At 38.9% G+C, this 18752-nt stretch overlaps 1 protein-coding gene across 4 annotated transcripts in view; it reads left to right on the plus strand.

Moving 5' to 3' along the window:
* The window catches only part of TAOK3 (TAO kinase 3), a 214518-nt gene that overhangs the window by 87317 nt on the left and 108449 nt on the right, over window positions 1–18752 (plus strand). For 2 of the 4 annotated variants that reach the window (XM_060193012.1, XM_060193011.1), the window contains one exon: window positions 11571–11668. The exons of the other annotated variants lie outside the window; for them this stretch is intronic. The gene's annotated coding sequence lies outside the window, so the exon portion shown is untranslated. The remainder of the gene's footprint in view (window positions 1–11570; window positions 11669–18752) is intronic. 4 annotated transcript variants of the gene reach the window in all.

An 18752-nucleotide genomic window follows, 5' to 3' on the forward strand; every position in this document is an offset into this window, starting at 1 on the left:
TACAATTTAGGTTCATATTCAATAGCAGTGTTGTTGAAAAATCATATAAATGTAGAGTCTTTGGAAATAGATTTGAGGTCAAGAGTTTACACTTAATTTTGTATATAACCACCTTATGTATGTATAGTTTAGTTATTGGATTAAGACTGATAAAATAATTGTGAGCTTTTTCTTCTCATTCAAAATAATATATTTACCAAATTCTCTGAATTATCAAGAAATGTCTTTGAGGGACCAAGAGATAGCATGCTTTTCTGTGCATAAGGCCTAGGGTTTAAACCCTAGCACCACTATATGCCGAGCTAGTTGGTACTCTGGTCTCTCATAAAAGCCAAAATTTTGATTTTTAATATTAAGTTTTAATCACAATTATCACTGCAATGATTGATCTCACTGTGTCTGTCCTAATTACATGATGCTTTCCAAAGTTTATACTGTGGATTTGATTTACAAATACTTGTCCCTGTGAACCCTGCATATTCTTTTTACATGGTTTTCTCTGGGGTGCACCTATCAATACAAAAGGTATATAAAGGCTTATTCTATTCATCTCAAAGTCTCAAGTCAGATTTCCTAAAAGAAGCAAATTCTCCAAGTTAAAAGTAGCTCCCCCTCCATCTTTTTTTTTTTTTTTCCTGGTCATCCAAACCTGAACAAGTTCTGATGAGGCAAAGAAGCCCATATTCTCCCCAAGCAGTGAAGGTATAAGTAATGAAGGCTGCACTGGAGGGATGGTGGAAGGGGACAGTGCAGGCATTGACTCCCTTTCTTCACAACGTCCCCACCCCAAAAACACAAACAAAAAACAAAACCCCCACAGACCTTCCTCTAGGGGAATGCTGAACCAAGGACCTGCATGACAAAGACCTGCATGAGTCCTTTGCAGCTCTGGCCATTCAAGCATGTGCCTCCCTGTTGCCAACCCACTTATAAAAATAATGATCCATCCCTGACCAGACTCCAACAATAATAGGGACAAATATATATATATACATATACAAATATATATATACAAATATATATGTATATATACAAATATTTGTATATATCCAAATATATATGTATATATACAAATATATATGTAAATATATATACACAAATATATATACATATACGCATATATGTGTATACACACACACACACACATATGTCTTTGAAAGAAAAAGGATTATGGAAGGGTCAGTTCTAGCTTCCTGAAACTGAATACGTTTTGACTAAGTTTGCTATCATTTGAAAGTTGTCTAAAATCAGTAGTAAAAAATGTCGTCTGGAGGCAACCTTGGTCTTCTTGGGGCTGCTGTAACAAAATAACATAGAGCCTGGATCACTAAAACAGTAGATATTTATTTTCTTTTTTGATCAGAGTACTGATCAGCTCTGGATGATGGTGGGGGGGTGGAATAGAACCTGGGACTTTGGAGCCTCAGGCAGAAGAGTTTCTTTGCATAACCATTTTCTATCTACCCCCACCCAAAATTTATTTTCTCACATTTATGGAGACTGGGAAGTCCAAGGCTAAGGTGACAACCAGTCATGTTTCTCATGTTGGCTCTCTTCCTGGCTTGCTAAATTAGGTGTTTTCTCAAGTTGTGCTCACTTGGCCCATCTTCCTTGCCTACAGTTGTTGGGGGTATGTCCTGTCTCCAAATGCAATCACATTGGGGCTTAGAGTTTCATCATGTTGATATAAATTTTAGGTGGCTGGCAGGCAGCTCACTTGCGAGTGCACACACATTGCCTTGCACCAAGACCTGGAGTGGAGCCCCACCACATGGGAGTGCCCACGGGAGGGGAGTTTCATAGGTGGAGGCAGTGCTGAGGTGTCTCACCTTTACTGCTGTCCACTTCTCAAGTACTATGCTATCTGATGCCTCCTCCCAGGCTACTTCAATTCATTTTTCACTGCTATAAATTAAAGCTTTATATTTGCCTCTGTCTATCCTTGGGGAGCAAGGGAATGAATGAAGTAATCAAAATTTACGTAGGCTCATTTACACTGAAACTTAAATTTCAGAACCCCTTACAAGCTTCCCACTCACCCATCCATCCACCCAGCTGCTCCCTTCCACCCTTTTAAACCCTGTATCTGTTTTACCCTGGAATTTTGTGCAGAAAAAAATTCTCAAAGAGATTACCAAATCTGTTTATGCTTCAGTTCTTGCAACTGAATTCACCATTATATAAGTATTCTGTGCTGCTTTGGAGAGATGACACAATACTCCACTTTTATTAAACTCCTTTTAATCAACCTCTAATGTATAGAAAAATCTTTTTTTTTTTTTAACTTTTTGGTGTTTTGAAGTCTGTGGCAGTTTGATTTAAATAAAGTTTCTGGAGGGGGGAACTTTAAAACTTCAATTTTAATTTAGAGTAATGCCGTGACATAGATAGAACTTAACACTTAGCTCTTCTGAAATTCAATTTAAACAAATAGAAATGTTCAATCTTTAAAGTTCTTGCCAGTGTGAAACATTCTGGTTCTTCCTCCCTTCTCAATGCTAAAATACTGTGTGTTCTTCAAAATAGTTGGCTACAGGTTTATTGTTGAAGAAGTGTGATTACAACATTGAAAGGCAACTAAAATCTTGTATGAATAATTTTTCTTGAAAGTTTCCGGGGCGAGGTATGAAAATATTTATATTTAAACGTTCTAGCAAGTGTTCTTTTTCATATTAACTTAGAATGTCTGTGAGAAATAATTTACTTGACTATTATTACTGGAAGATTGCCATTTCTTAGAATAAAGAAGGAAGAAAATTATTTCAGTTGAACACCTCTGATGAAATCTTTTACTCTAAGCTTAGCTGGATTGTTCAGTTGGCCCAAGGGCCCAAGACCTGAAATACTGCATTCTTGGCACAGTTTTTTAAGTTTTCACTATAAATGTAATACCCAGGGTTGCTTGAGGTTAAGGAAGAAAGAAAAGTCATTGTATACATAACATACCATTTCAAGCTGATTCTTAAAATGCTCTCCCTTTGGAAGAAAAATATCCTTGTTCATTTTTTTTTTTTTTTTGAGGGAAGAGTGGCTTTCAAGATCATTTTCAGTGTAAAGATTGGGATGCCAAAAATAAAAGAGATTACAGCAAGTACTTAGAGTATCTGCTATGTAAAAATGCCATGAAGCCCAGAAATTTTACTCCTAGATATATTTTCAAGAGAAGTGAAAATGTATTACACAGAGAAATGTTTACAAACGTGATTGTAGGCAGTCGGGCTGTAACGCAGTGAGTTAAGCGCACATGGTGCGAAGCTCGAGGATCGGAGTATGGATCCTGGTTCGAGGCCCCCAGCTCCCCACCTACAGGGGGGTTGCTTCACAAGCAGTGAAGCAGGTCTGCAGGAGTTTATCTTTCTCTCCCCCTTCTTTGTCTCCCCTCTTCTCTCGATTTCTCTCTGTCCTATCCAACGACAGCAACAACAACAACAACAATAATAACCACAACAATGATAAAACAACAAGGGCAACAAAAGGGGAAAAAAATGGTCTCCAGGAGCAGTGAATTTGTGGTGCAGACACCGAGCTCCGGCAATAACCCTGGAGGCAAAAAAAAAAAAAAGTGATTGTAGCTGTATTCATAATACTCAAAAATGGAAATAACCTAAGTGTTTATCAGTTAATAAGTGAATAAAGGGGGCTGGGTGGTGGAGCACTGGGTTAAGCGCACATAGTAGAAGTGCAAGGACCTGGGCAAGGATCCTGGCTTGAGCCCCTGGCTCCCACCTGCAAGGGGGTCTTTTGACAAACAGTGAAGCAGATCTGCAGGTATCTATCCTTCTCTCCCTCTATTTTCCCCTCCCCTCTCAGCTTCTCTGTTCTCTCAAATGAAAAGTAAATAAATAAATAAATAAACAAGATGTGGTACAGCTATACAATGGAAGACTATTAAACAATGAGAAAGAAATGCTGACTCAGGGGCCAGGTGGTGGCACACCTGGTTAAGTGCACATACTGTATACAATATACTAGGGCCCGGGTTCAAGCCCCTGGTCCCCACCTGCAGGGGGAAAATTTCACGAGTGGTGAAGCAGGGCTTCAGGTGTCTCTCTCCTTCCATATCCCATCCCCCTCTCAAATTCTCTTTGTTTCTATCCAATAATATATAAAAATTTTTAAAAAGAAATGCTGACATGCTATAACACGAATTGAAAACATTATGCTAAGAGAAGGAAGCCCATCACAAAAGATCACATATATATATTTCTATCCATATAAAACATACATAACAGGGAAATAAAGACAAAATATAGATTAGTGGTTGTGCAGAAATGGAAGAATAAAGTTGTAATAGTTAAAGCTTTGAAAATTAACTAGGAAGGTTGCATATATCTGTGAAAATACTAAAAGTCACTGAGATGCACACTTTTAATGAGTCAACTGAAATGGCATATAGACCATATCTTAAAGCACTTTAAAATAAGTCATGAAGATGTGATAGTTTATTAAAATACAGAGTTAGATATGTGTCCTAAAGAATGGGAGTCATCCTTTTAGAATATGTATGTGTTTGGAAATAAAAGGAGAAAAGTATGGACCTCATAGAAGTTTAGTTGGAATCTACGCATAGTTTCCATCTAAGTATTCAAGGCAGAGGAAACATTATGAGCAAATACAAAGGTATAAAAACACAACTCTAGGGAGTCAGAGGGTTGCACAGTGGGTTAAGTGCATATGGCGAGAAGCACAAGGACCCGGGTTTGAGCCCCCGGCTTTCCACCTGCAGGGGAGTTGCTTCACAGGCGGTGAAGCAGGTCTGCAGGTGTCTATCTTTCTCTCCCCCTCTCTGTCTCCCCTCCTCTCTCAATTTCTCTCTGTCCTATCCAACAACAGCAGCAACAACAACAGTAATAACCACAACAATGATAAAACAACAAGGGCAACAAAAGGGGAAAAAATGTTCTCCAGGAGCAGTGGAGCCATGGTGCAGGCACCAGGCCCCGGCAATAACCCTGGAGGCAAAAACAAACAAACAAAAAAAAACCCTCTATAATAATGACCTTTCTCCTGATTATAGTTTAAACTTTTAGTTTAGTAGTTGGCAGGAGTGAGGAGTCAAGTGTAAGTGAAAGGGACTAGGGAAATCAAAAGGCACAAACATTGTTGTTTTTTTTAAAACTTTATTTATTTATTGAATAGATGTGACAGCCAGAAATTGAGAGGATGAGGGGGAGATGAAAAAGGGAGAGAGACAGAGACACCTGCAGCCCTGCTTCACTACTCGTGAAGCTTTCCCCCTGCACTTGGGGACCAGGGGCTTGAACCCGGGTCCCTGCACACTGTAATGTGTGCACTCAACCAGGTGTACCACTGCCTGGCCCCAAAACTTTCAGTTATTAAAAAAAAAAAAGTCCTTGGGGATCCAGCAAAACAGTTACCTGCATATCACACTTGCTCTCCCATGCACATGACCCAGGTTCAAGCTAGTCTCCACTGCACTGGAGAAAGCTTCAGTGCTATTATCTTCCTCTCCCTTTCTCTCAGTCTCTATCTCTATTTCTCTCTGTCTCTGTCTCGCTATCTGGGAGAAAAAGTTGACCAGAAATGCGATCATGGTGACCACAATGAGTAATACTCTATAGCATATTTGAAAGTTGCTAAGAAAGTAGATTTTAAAATTGAAACTGTGTATGGAGATAGATGTAACTAAACTTATGATAATAATTTTATGATATAAACAATATCAAATCATTCTGTTCTATACCTGAAACTAACACAATTTTTTATGTCAATGAAGCTTCAATAAGAATAAATACACCATTATAAAATGAGTTTGTAGGAAGTCGGGCGGGTTAAGTGCAGGTGTCGCAAAGCTCAAGGACAGGCATAAGGATCCTGGTTCAAGCCCCCACCTCCCCACCTTCAGGGGAGTTCCTTCAGAAGTGGTGAAGCAGGTCTGCAGGTGTCTATCTTTCTCTCCCCCTCTGTCTTCCCCTCCTCTCTCCATTTCTCTCTGTCCTATCCAACAACGATGACAACAATAATAACTACAACAATAAAACAACAAAGGCAACAAAAGGGAATAAATAAATGTTTTTAAAAATGAGTTTTTTAGAGTAGTGGTTTTGAATGTTAGGTGGAGTCTTTATTTTTCACTTTATTGGAGGGAGGGGCAGGTAATGGATGGACCACAGTATAATTGTTGACACATGGTACAATCTCTAATCTCCCTATGATAGTTGTCTGCAAAACACTCTCACTCCCAAGGTGGAGTTTGTTTTTGTTGTTGTTGTTGTTTTTGAGATTTTTTTTTTTTGTTGCCTCCATTGTTATTGCCAGGGCTCGGTGCCTGCACTATAAATCCACTGCTCCTGGTGGCCATTTTTTCCATTTTGTTGCCCTCCTTGTTTATCGTTGCTATTGTTCTTCTTATTGTTGTTACTGCTGTTGTTGCTATTAGATAGGACAGAGAGAAATGGAGAGAGGAGGAGAAGACAGAGAGGGAGAGAAAGCTAGACACCTGCAGACCTGCTTCACCGCCTGTGAAGCGACCCCCTGCAGGTGGCTTGAAGCCGCCCTCCCCCCCAGGGGGGCTTGAACCAGGATCCTTGCTCCGGTCCTTGACCTTTGCGCCATGTGTGCTTAACGTGCTATGCTACTGCCCAGCCCCGTGTTTGTTTTTATACCATGGGCAGTAGGGGGACATTGAAGAGTTTATGCATAGATGTGATATATCTGGATCATTCTTTAGGAAGACAACTGTAATAAAAGCATTTTTTAAAAAGATTTTATTTATTTATGAGAAAGATAGGAGGAGAGAGAAAGAACCAGACATCACTCTGGTACATGTGCTGCCGGGGATCTAACTTGGGACCTCACGCTTGAGAGTCCAAAGCTTTACCACTGTTTCACCTCCTGGACCACAGTAAAAGCATTTATAAGATGAATTCAAAAAAAGATTGACTAGAGACTTCAAGAACAGAAGTGGAGGAAATAGATAATGAATGTTAACAGAAATAGAAAGTGAAGAATAGATAAAAAAAAAAAAGAAACTGAATTAATTGAATGTCAGGGACGAAGAAAGGGGGAGAATCAAAGTTAATGTGATTTATACAGGAAGTAGATATGTGAAAATGTGTGACTGTGGCTTAAATGGAAGTCAGACCTGTCTTGTAGCAGCATAGTTACTTGAAACCAATATATGGACAGAAATTAAGATAGCAGATTACTACCACACAGGGACTTATGGCAAATACTGACATAAGGAACATTGTTTAAAAATCAAAGTGACCAGGGAAATAGCTAGGTTGGTAGAGGGTAGATTTTGAAGACCCAGTTCAATCCTTTTCTTTTTCTTATTCTTTTTTCTTTATTTTTTAATCAGTGCACTGCTCAGCTGTGTCTTATGGTGTTGCTGGGGATTGAACCTGAGACCATGGAGCCTCAGGCATGAGAATCTTTTGCATAACCATTATGCTGTCTCTAACCCCAGTTCAGTCCTTGACACTCCATGTACCAAAGTTGTGCTTCAGCTTCTTTCTCGTTTGAAACTATTGCATATGAAGTAAATAAAATAAATAAATTAAAAAGTAATCAAAGGGAAGAGGAACTGTTGGGGAAATAATTTGGAAAAGCAGAAAAAAGACTTATGATATCCAAGACACATTTAGGAAGAAATAGAAGAATAGTGAGAGCATCCTTTAGATATAATTCATAATGTTCAGGAACATGATCTGTCTGAATACCATATACAGTAAAATAGCAAGGAAAAAAGAGTAAACTAAGAAATCTTGATTCCAAGAATTCATGGCAAGTTTTTAGGACATTAAGAGACCTATGCAAATTTAAAGAGTTAACAATACATGTCTTAAATAAAATTATACACAAATGAGTTGGTATTTAGAGAAAAGAAAAAAAATACTATGCATGCCCATGGCATGATCAACCTGTTTTCCAGAAGTAAGCATCTGTTTCATTTAAAATTAGTCAGGACATGAGGCTAATAACCCATGTCATATTTAAAAATACTTCCTTAAAAATTTTTCTTCCTTTTATTTTCTTTCTCTCCTTTCTTTCTTTTTCTTAATTTATAAAAAGGAGACATTGACTAAACAACAGGATAAGAGGGGTTCAACTCCACACAATTCCCACCACCAGATCTCTATATCCCATCCCCTACCCTGATAGCTTTCCTATTCTTTATCCCTCTGGGAGTATGGACCCAAGGTCATTGTGGGATGCAGAAGGTGAAAGGTGAAAGATCTGGCTTCTGTAATTGCTTTCTCACTGAGCATGGGCGTTGACAGGCATTGACTGGTCGATCCATACTCCCAGCCTGCCTGCCTCTCTCTTTCCCTAGTAGGGCGGGGCTCTGGGCATGCGTAGCTCCAGGACATATTGGTAGGGTTGTCTGTCCAGGGAAGTCTTGGTCAGCATCCTGCTAGAGTCTGGAACCTGGTGGCTGAAAAGAGAGTTGACATACAAAGCCAAACAAATTGTTGACCACCTTAAAAAATTTTACAACTTGTGTTCTTTCAGTATCTTAAATAGTTTAGTTCATTAAAGTTATTTAGATTACCTTGGCAGAACAAACATGGCAGTTAGTGATTGCTTGATGATTAGGTAAAATGTGATCTTGAAATCAGGCAGGTTTTAGCTTCCACTTAATGGAAAGCATTACATAGCTACAAAAGCAGAGGAAAGAATAATAACAAAGAAAAAAAAAGCTAGCTTGTATAGGCACAAGAGGAAGTTAGGATATCTGTAGGAGGAAAATGTGAAAATGGAGGTGAATTTTTTTAAGTTTCCCTTCCCCATCCCTACAGGGTCATCATCATCTCCAAAATTAGTCAAGTATATAAGGATCATTTACTTTTTTAATATTTTATTTATTTATTAATGATAAAGATAAGAGGAGAAAGAGAGAAAGAACCAGTATATGTGCTCCAGTACATTTGTTGCCATGGATTGAACTTGGGGCCTCATGCTTCAAAGTCCAATGTCATATCCACTGTGCCACCTCCTACAAGATCATTTCTATATACATATTATATGTTTTTTTAAATTTTTTAATTATTATCTTTATTTGTTAGATAGAGACAGCCAGAAATCGAGATGAAAGTTAGAGAAACACCTACAGCCCTGCTTCACCACTTGTGCCAGATCCTTGAGCAATGTAATATGTGCACTCAACCAGGCATGCCACCACCTAGCCCCCATATTATATGTTTTAAATTGTTTTATTATTTGATTCAATAATTCTACTTATAGAAATTCATTTTAACCCCCCACAACTCAAATGGGTAATAAAATGCACAAAAATCTTCAAAACAGAATCAGTTTTTAAAAATCAATTTATTTTTCTTGAAGAAAATATTCTGCAAGTCTGTTGTTTCCACAAGAATACAGTTTCACATCTGCTAGTGGTATTACCACATTGTTATCTCCTTCCACCATGGGCCTCTGGGTCCTTTATTCCTTTTCAATCCTTTTCTTCCTCATTTTTGTATATTTTGTTGTTATCTTTGTTTATTTATTGCGTAGAGATATCCAGAAGCCAAGAGGGAAGGGGAGGAAAGACACATACCTGCAGAACTGCTTCATGACTTGCAAAGCTTTCCCCCTGCAGGTGGGGACCAGGGGCCTTCTCCTTATTTGAATCCTTGGATGTGTTCACTAAAGTCTCACTGTGTACTTTCCCTTGCTTTGCTTCCTCTCTTCTTCCTCCCTTTCCTCTTACTCTTCTTCCTCTTCTTTTTGCCTGCAGCATTTGCAGTGTTATTGCTGGGACTTGGTGCCTGCACTGTCAATCCACCACTACTCCTGGTAGCCGTCTTTTTTTTTTTTTTTATTGCTGTTGGTGTTGTCATTGCTATTACTATTGTTGTTTTTGTTTTTGTATAGGACAGAGAGAAACTAAGAGAGGAAAGAGAGGGGAAAGAGAAAGATACCTGCAGATCTGCTTCACTGCTTGTGAAGCAACCCTGTGCAGGTGGGTAGCCAGGGGCTTGAACCAGGATTCTTATGGGGGACCTGTCCCCCTCTTGGTTTGTTTCTTAAGTCCCACCTGAGCAAGATCATCTGGTTTTTGTTTTCCTTCTGGTTTATTTCACTGACCTTGATTTCCTCCAGTTCCATCCAAGTTGTAGTAAAAGAAATCTCATCTTTTTTTAACAGCTGGATAGTATTCCATTGAAAAAACAATTCTGTGGTCTGGGAGGTGGTGCAGTGATAAGGCTTTGGACTCTCAAGCAGGAAGTCCTGAGTTTGAACCCCGGCAGCACATATGCCAGAGTGATGTCTGGTTCTTTCTCTCTCCTCCTATCTTTCTCATTAATAAATAAAATCTTTAAAAAACACACACACACACACACACAATTCTTAGTAATTTAATAAAGGGTTCACTGTATGCTTGGTTCAAATTGTAGAGGAACTGAATGAATGTGGCTCATCCACAAGTATACACTGAGCAGCAATTGAATGACCTCTGTGAATAATGTTTGATTACCTGGCAAAGTGTTTATACTGTAAAGTTATATCAAAGAGGTTGACTGTAGACGTAATACAATATCATCTGTATGACAAAGTCAATACAAGCATAAAGAAATATGTATTTGCATGGAGGAAAGTATGACATATTGCTTATGGAGTTTGTCCTGAGTAGAATTATGGATTTTTAAATAATATATAGTTGCCAGACTTTGTACACTGAACATGTAGAAATTCAATAAAAGATAATCATTTCCACAAAATGTGGAAGACTGGGTATAGCAGAGTGTTGGAAAGGGGTGGCAAATGAGCCAATGTACAGCATGCCTGTTGGGAAAGCGACTGTAATTATAAGCCTTCCCAACTATTAGTAGCATCACCATGTACTGTCAGGTTAGTCCTGTCTACTTTATTCTCTGTTGAGGGTCCCTGGGCTCTGGCAAAGCAGAGGAGGCCTCAGTATAGATTCTGAGATCCTGTGACCCTTGTTTCTATGGTATTGCTTGAGAAAGAGTGGCTTGGGGGCCAAGGGGTGAAACACCTGGTTAAGCACACACATTATAGTGCTCAAGGACCCGGGTTCAAGCCCCTGGTCCCTATCTGCAGGGAGAAAGCTTCACAAGTGGTAAAGCAGAGCTGCAGGTGTTTCTCTGTCTCTCTCCATCCCCTCTCAATTTGTCTCTGTCTCTATCCAATAATAAATAAATAAATAAGAATTAGAATAAAAAAGAACAGTGGCTATCAAAGATGTGTGAAAAAGGATGAGAGAAAAGCTTGTACTTTTGTTGTGAAAATCTTAGCTCTTGTGTTTATCATCCACAGATGAAGCTGAGATTTTCACTTTGTAAATATCACATGTAAAAAATTAAGGGGCCAGGTGGTGGCACACCTGGTTGAATGCATACGTTACTATAAGCAGGGACCTGGGTTGATACACTCCCCACCCTCCATTTCCACCTAAAGGGGAAAGCTCTGCAAGTGATGAAGCAGGGCTGCAAGTGTCTCTCTTCCTCACTATCTTCTCCATCCCTCTTGATTTCTGTCTCTATTCAACAAATAAATAAATACAAATTAAATGAACATATTATCAGTAATTCTTTAAATTTGCCCCTGTAGTTATGTTTTTTCTGCTTTTTCTATAGGTGCATCACACATAAGAAAGACTGAAGTTATGAGAGGAAAAAAGTACTTCTAAGATGAATTTGAGCAATACAGTATATTTTGTGCCATATACTAAAAGGTATTGTCCATAGATTTATGACTTAGCTTTCTTCTATAGATTGGGAACAGGTTATATTTTTCTGGGTTTTCTTTAGTGAATTTTTATTATCTTTGTGAGAAAATAAATAGGAAAGTAAAAACATTAATAAGGTTTAAATATAAAAATTTAAAGTAAACCCTTTTTATATTTATTATTTTTAATGAAAAAGAGGTACAGAGATAAATAGAGAGAAACCAGAGCAATAAATAGTTAGCTTGTGATGATGCTGAGGATTGAACCTTGGCCCTCAGAACTTTAGGCATGAAAGTCTTTTGCATAACCATTATGTTGCTCGTTAGCCCTGGAATAAAATATTCTCTTATAATAAAAGTTTAGTTTCAAATTACATTCTTAAAGATTTTTATTCTTTCTGATGATAACTTAAGTGTATCTAGAGTATGACTTGGATTGCCTGTATTTACTGTGGCATCCTTCCTTTACTGTAAGGAATGAACATCCCTGCCTCTTTTACAAAACAAAAAAGAAACTTCCAGGTACACATTTCTAGATACCGGGCTAGCGTGGGGGTGCCTCTTCCCAGGTGTATACTCTCTGGGTTGGAGAGAACTCCACCAGAGCCAGCCTGGGCTGCTACTCACTCAGGGACGTGAGGGAGATGACTCAGAAACCAAACACTTGGCGGTGAGGCAATGTAATTCTTTATTGATCAGAGAGCCAAGGCTTTTAAAGGGCAGACCCGGAAGTGGCAAGTCTGAAACAGAAATGGCTAGGAAAGGGGCGGAGAAAGGCAAAAATGGGGGCTGGGAAGTAGGAACTTCCTTAGCAACTGTTTTGAAGGTTTTAACTGGTAGGATTAATAATACCCTGCAGTCTTGAGGGTAGAAAGAAGATAGATCAAAGGAATGGAATGAGTGGGGATCTTTCAGTCAAAACAATGATTATGTAGATAGGCCACAGTATCAGGAATGCAGGGTGGAACAGGAGGAGCTGGCTTAATGTTTTAAGGAATGCCAGGCTCCTGGAGGCAGAAAAATGCAGGGTGCTTTGTGAGGTTCCTCACAATTTCCCAACATCTAGAAGGCTATTACTATGCTAAAAAGTTGATGATGTTCTTCCTGCAGTGTATAACAGTGACTGGTTATATATATATATATATATATATATATATATATATATATATATATAATATTTATTTTCCCTTTTGTTGCCCTTGTTTGTTTTTTTATTGTTGTTATTCATGTCATTGTTGTTGGATAGGACAGAGAGAAATGGAGAGAGGAGGTAAAGACAGAGAAGGGGAGAGAAAGATAGACACCTGCAGACCTGTTTCACTGCCTGGGAAGGACTCCCCTACAGTGGGGAGCCGGGGGCTCAAACCGAGATCCTTACAGTGGTCTTTGTGCTTTGTGCCATGTGCTTTTAACCCGCTGCGCTATGCCTGACTCCCAACAGTGACTGTTTTTTTATGCCTTTGTCACACAGAGAAGTAGCCTCTCTTTTATTTGATTAATGTGGTGAGTTAAATGGATTGTCTTATTATTTTTAGTTTTTCACTACTTTTTTTTTTCAGTTTTCCCCCTCTCATATTACTTAGTGATTTATATGACTACAAATTAATAATGTACATAAACACCATTCCCACCACCAAAAGACTGTGTTTCATCCCACCCCTTTCCCCTTCCCCTTCACCCCCATGAAGCTGAACATACACCCTCACCTTCAAACCAGGGTTTTTACTTTGGTGCCCTACTCCAAATTTAGTCAAATCTTGCTTTGAGTTTCCCTGTTTTTCTTTCTCAACTTCTGTTTATGAGTGGGATCATCCCATACTCATCTTTATCTTCCTGACTTAGCTCACTTAACATAATTCCTTCTAGCTCCATCCAAGATGGGTCAGAGAAGAGTTTTTCACTACTTTTTAATACTAATAAAATTATTTGAGTTTCATATCACAGTGGTCAATGCTATTTCTTTTTTAAAATTTCCTACTTAAGTCCTTTGAGTATGGGAAGGTATACAGGCATGTATATTGTGATCACTGATCTGATATTAAGAGCTAATTTTAAAATGTTAATTGAAGTAACATTAGTTTATAATATTATATATGTACGGGTGTGTGTGTGTGTGTGTGTGTGTGTGTGTGTGTGTGGTGCCTGAGAATAAACTCAGAGCATTGTGCATGTGTAATACCACTGAACAGTCCTTGGTCACAATTTTTTTTTCACTTTTTATTAGAGAGACATGGAGGAGAGATACTTTAGCATCTTTGCATGATCTTGGAACTGTGCAAGGTGCTCCCATGTAGTGCTGAGACTTGAAACCAGGGCCTTATACTGTGGCAAGGTGTCTGCTCTCCTAGGAGAACTATTTCCCTTGTCCTGATGCAAACAACTTTTAACTGGCATGTGTTTTGCAAAAACCATTTCCAGCTTATTGGCTTTTTTAAAATTTTATAATTTTTAAAATGACCTTATTGATGTGCAGTTGACATACAATAATTTGAACATATTTTAAAAAACAGAACAGTTTTGGGAGTCGGGCGGTAGCACAGCGGGATAAACGCAGGTGGTGCAAAGCACAAGGACCGGCTTAAGGATCCCGGTTCAATCCCCCAGCTCCCCACCTGCAAGGGAGTCTCTTCACAGGTGCAGCAGGTCTGCAGGTGTCTGTCTTTCTCACCCCCTCTCTGTCTTCCCTTCCTCTCTACATTTCTCTCTGCCCTATCCAACAACAATGACATCAGTAACAACAACAATCATGATAACTACAACAATAAAACAACAAGGGCAACAAAAAGGAAAATAAATATAAAAAAAGAACAGTTTTTGTATATATGTTTGAAGTCATGGTCATGAAAATATTAGACAGCCCCAAAACCTCCCCATACCCCCTTTGTACTTATCCCTCCCATCACCCCATCCCTAATCTGATCTGATGTGCTTTCTGTCACTTTAGATTTATTTGCAGTTTCTGTAATTTTCTACAAATGAGTAGTAAAGTAGTATAGTGCTTTTTCTTTAGTCTGGCTTCTTTGACTCAGCATAATTATTTTGAGACCTCTTCATGTTATAACATGTATCAGTAGTTCATTGTATTGCTGAGTTATATCCCATTGTCTCACAGGTTTATATATTCATCTGTTAGTGGGGATTTGGGATGTTTTCTGTCTTGGCTATTCAATTTGTTATAAGCATTTGTGTGCAGGACTTTGTATGGGCACCTGCTTTCCTTTTTCTTGGTTAATCACTAAGAATAGAATGTCTGCATCATATAGTACATGTGTTTAACTCTTTTTTTTGTTGTTTTGTTTTTCTTTATTGGGAGATTAATAGTTTACAATCAACAGTAAAATACAGCAGTTTGTACATGTGTAACATCTCTCAGTTTTCTACATAACAGTCCAGCCTCCTCTAGGTCTTCCTCTGACATCATGTCCCAGGATCTGAACCCTCCCCAACCCCACCCTAGAGTCTTTTACTTTGGTGCAATACACCAAACCCAGTCCAAGTTCTGCTTTGTGTTTTCTTATTTTTCAATTTTTTTATGAGTGATTTAATAATGATCGACAAGATTGTGGTGTAAGAGAGGTAACAGTTCATACAATTCCCACCATCAGACTTCCATATCCCATCCCTGTCATTGGAAGATTCCCTATTCTTTATCCCTCTGAGAGTATAGACCAAGATCTCTATGGGGTGCATAAGGTGGGAGGTCTGGCTTCTGTAATTGCTTCTCCACTGGACATGGATATTGGCAGGTCAATCCATACTCCTGACCTGTGCCTGTCTCTGCCTCTCCCTAGTGCGGTAGGGATCTGGGGAGGTGGGGTTCCAGGACACATTGGTGAGATTGTCTGCCCAAGAAAAGCAGGCCAGTGTCATAGTAGTATTTTTCAACTTCCTCCTATGAGTGACACCATCCTATATTTCCTATATTCATCCTTCTCTTTATGACTTGTCTCACTTTTTAAAAAATTTCTTTATTGGAGAATTAATGTTTTACATTCAACAGTAAATACAATAGTTTGTACATGCATAACATTTCTCAGTTTTCCATATAACAATACAACCCCCACTAGGTCCTCTGTCATCCTTTTTGAACCTGTTCAAAATTCTCCCCCACCCCCACCCCAGAGTCTTTTACTTTGGTACAATATGTCAATTCCAGTTCAGGTTCTACTTGTGTTTTCTCTTCTGATATTTTCAACTTCTGCCTGAGAGTGAGATCATCTCATATTCATCCTTCTGTTTCTGACTTATCTCACTTTACATGATTCTTTCACGCTTCATTCAAGATGCGGTGTAAGAAAAGAAAGTGAAATCACCATTTCTAATAGCTGAGTAGTATTCCATTGTGTATATATACCACAATTTAGCCACTCATCTGTTGTTGGACACTTGGGTTTCTTCCAGGTTTTGGCTATTACAAATTGTGCTGCTATGAACATAGGTATACACAGATCTTTTTGGATGAGTGTTTTTGGTTCCTTAGGATATATCCCCTGGAGAGGAATTGCAGGGTCATAGGGAAGGTCAACTTTTAGCCTTCTGAGAGTTCTGCAGACTGCTCTCCACAGGGGTTGGACCAATTTACATTCCCACAAGCAGTGCAGGAGGGTTCCTTTGTCCCCACAACCTCTCCTCCTTTGTTGCTGTTACCTTTTCTTATGTATGACATTCTCACAAGAGTGAAACGGTATCTCATTGTTGTCTTTTTTTTTTTTTTTATCAGCAGAGCACTGTTCGACTCTGGCTTATGGTGGTACGGGGGATTGAGCCTGGGAATTTGGAGCTTCAGGCATGAGAGTCAGACTAGAGAGTCTCTTTGCATAACCATTATGCTATCTACCCTAAGCCCTCATTGTTGTCTTTATTTGTATTTCTCTGACAATCAATGACTTGGAACATTTTTTTCATGTATTTGTTGGCCTTTTGGATCTTTCTCTATGGTGAATATTCTGTTCATATCCTCTCCCCATTTTTGGATGCGTTTTTTTTTTTTTTGCTAAGTTTAGTGAGCTCTTTTTATATTTTGGTTATTAGCCTCTTGTCTGATGTATGACATATAAAGATATTCAATACTGTAAGGGATCTCTTTGTTTGAGTGGTGGTTTCTTTTGCTGTGCAGAAGCTTTTTTATTTGATGTAGTCCCATTGGTTTATTTTTGCTTTAGTCCTCTTTGTAATTGGATTTTTAAAAAATTATCTTTATTTATTATTGGGTAGAGACAGCCAGAATTTTAGAAGGAAGGGGATGATAGAGAGGGAGAGAGGCAGAAAGACACTTGCAATACTGCTTCACCACTCATGAAGCTTTCCCCCTGCAAGTGGGAACTAGGGGCTTGAACCTGGGTCCTTGTGCATTGTACGATGTGTGCTCAACCAGGTGTGACACTATCTGGCCCCTGTAATTGGATTTGTATCATTGAAGATGCTGTAGGTTTAACTTTTTATAAAACCATCAAACTGTTTTTCACATTTTACTTTTCCAGCAGTATCATATGAGAAGTCTATAGTTAATTCAAAGTCAAACATTTGCTATATCAGTCTTTTTTTTAATATTTATTTATTCCCTTTTGTTGCCCTTGTTTTATTATTGTAGTTATTACTGTTGTTGTTATTGATGTCGTCATTGTTGGATAGGACAGAGAGAAATGGAGAGAGGAGGGAAAGACAGAGGGGGAGAGAAAGATAGACACCTGCAGACCTTCTTCACAGCCTGTGAAGCAACCTCTCTTGCACGTGGGGAACTGGGGGCTCCAACTGGGATCCTTAAGTGGTTCTTGCGCTTTGTGCCACCTGTCGTTAACCTGCTGAGCTACCGCCCTATGCCGGTCTTTTTAATGTTACCATTCTAACAGATATGTAATAGTACTTCATTGTTGGTTTAATACGTATTTCCCAAACGAATAATAAAATTGAATATTTTTCTTTTACTTATAATTCAGTGTCTCTTCCTTTGTGAAGTCCCCATTCTAAGAAATTCCTTATTTTTTAAATATCTATTCTTTTAAATTTGGTAAAACAGTGGTCCAGGAGGTGATGCAATGAAAAAAGCAATGGACTCTCAAGCATAAAGTTCTGAGTTCAGTCCCCAGCAGCATATGTACCAGAATGATGTCTGGTTCTTTCTCTCTCTCCACTTATCTTTCTCTTTAGTAAATAAATAAAATCTTAATAAAAACAATTTGGTAAGACAGAGAAATTGAGAGGGAAAGGGAGATAGAAAGGAGGAAGCTTATTGCACCAAAGTAAAAGACTCTGGGTGGGGGGAGAGGGTCCAGGTCCTGGGATATGATGGCAGATGGGGTTAAACTGTTATGTGGAAAACTGAAAAATGTTACACATGTACAAACTCCTGTTTTTAAGGGGGCCCGCGGTAGTACAGCAGGTTAAGCGCACATAGCACAAACTCCTGTTTATTACTGTTGACTGTAAAACATTAATCTCCCCTCAATAAAAAAAAAAGAAGAAGAAAGGGAGAGAGAAAAGAGAGAAATCTGCAGTACTACTTTACCACTTGTGAAGCTTTCCCTCTGCAGAGTCTTGAATCTAGGCCCTTGTATGTGGTGATGTGTGCATTCAAGCAGGTACATCGCTGCCTGGGCCCTCAGTTTCTTATTTTTAAAATTGGGTGGTTCATTTAATTTTATTCATTCTGAGAATTCTTTGTTGTCTGGATATAATCCATTATAAGACACATCTTGTGAAGATTTTCCTAAGCAACCAGGAGATAGCTCACCAGGGAGTGTGCATATTTCCTATGTGGGAAAACAGTTATAAGTGTTTTTAATGTCCTTACCCACTATTTCTTTTTCTTTCTTTTTTTTTTTTTTTGCCTCCAGGGTTATTGCTGGGGCTCAGTGCCTGCACCATGAATCCACTGCTCCTGGAGGCCACTTTTTCCCCCTTTTGTTGCCCTTGTTGTTGTAGCCTGTTGTGGTTATTATTGTTGTTGTTGATGTTATTGCTGGACAGGACAGAGAGAGAGAGAAATGGAGAGAGGAGGGGAAGACAGAAAGGGGGAGATAAAGACAAACGCCTGTAGACCTGCTCCACACACACACACACACACACACACACACACACACACCGTGAATCGA

The sequence above is a fragment of the Erinaceus europaeus genome, chromosome 6 (assembly GCF_950295315.1).
Source record: "Erinaceus europaeus chromosome 6, mEriEur2.1, whole genome shotgun sequence".
Classification (NCBI taxonomy): domain Eukaryota; kingdom Metazoa; phylum Chordata; class Mammalia; order Eulipotyphla; family Erinaceidae; genus Erinaceus; species Erinaceus europaeus.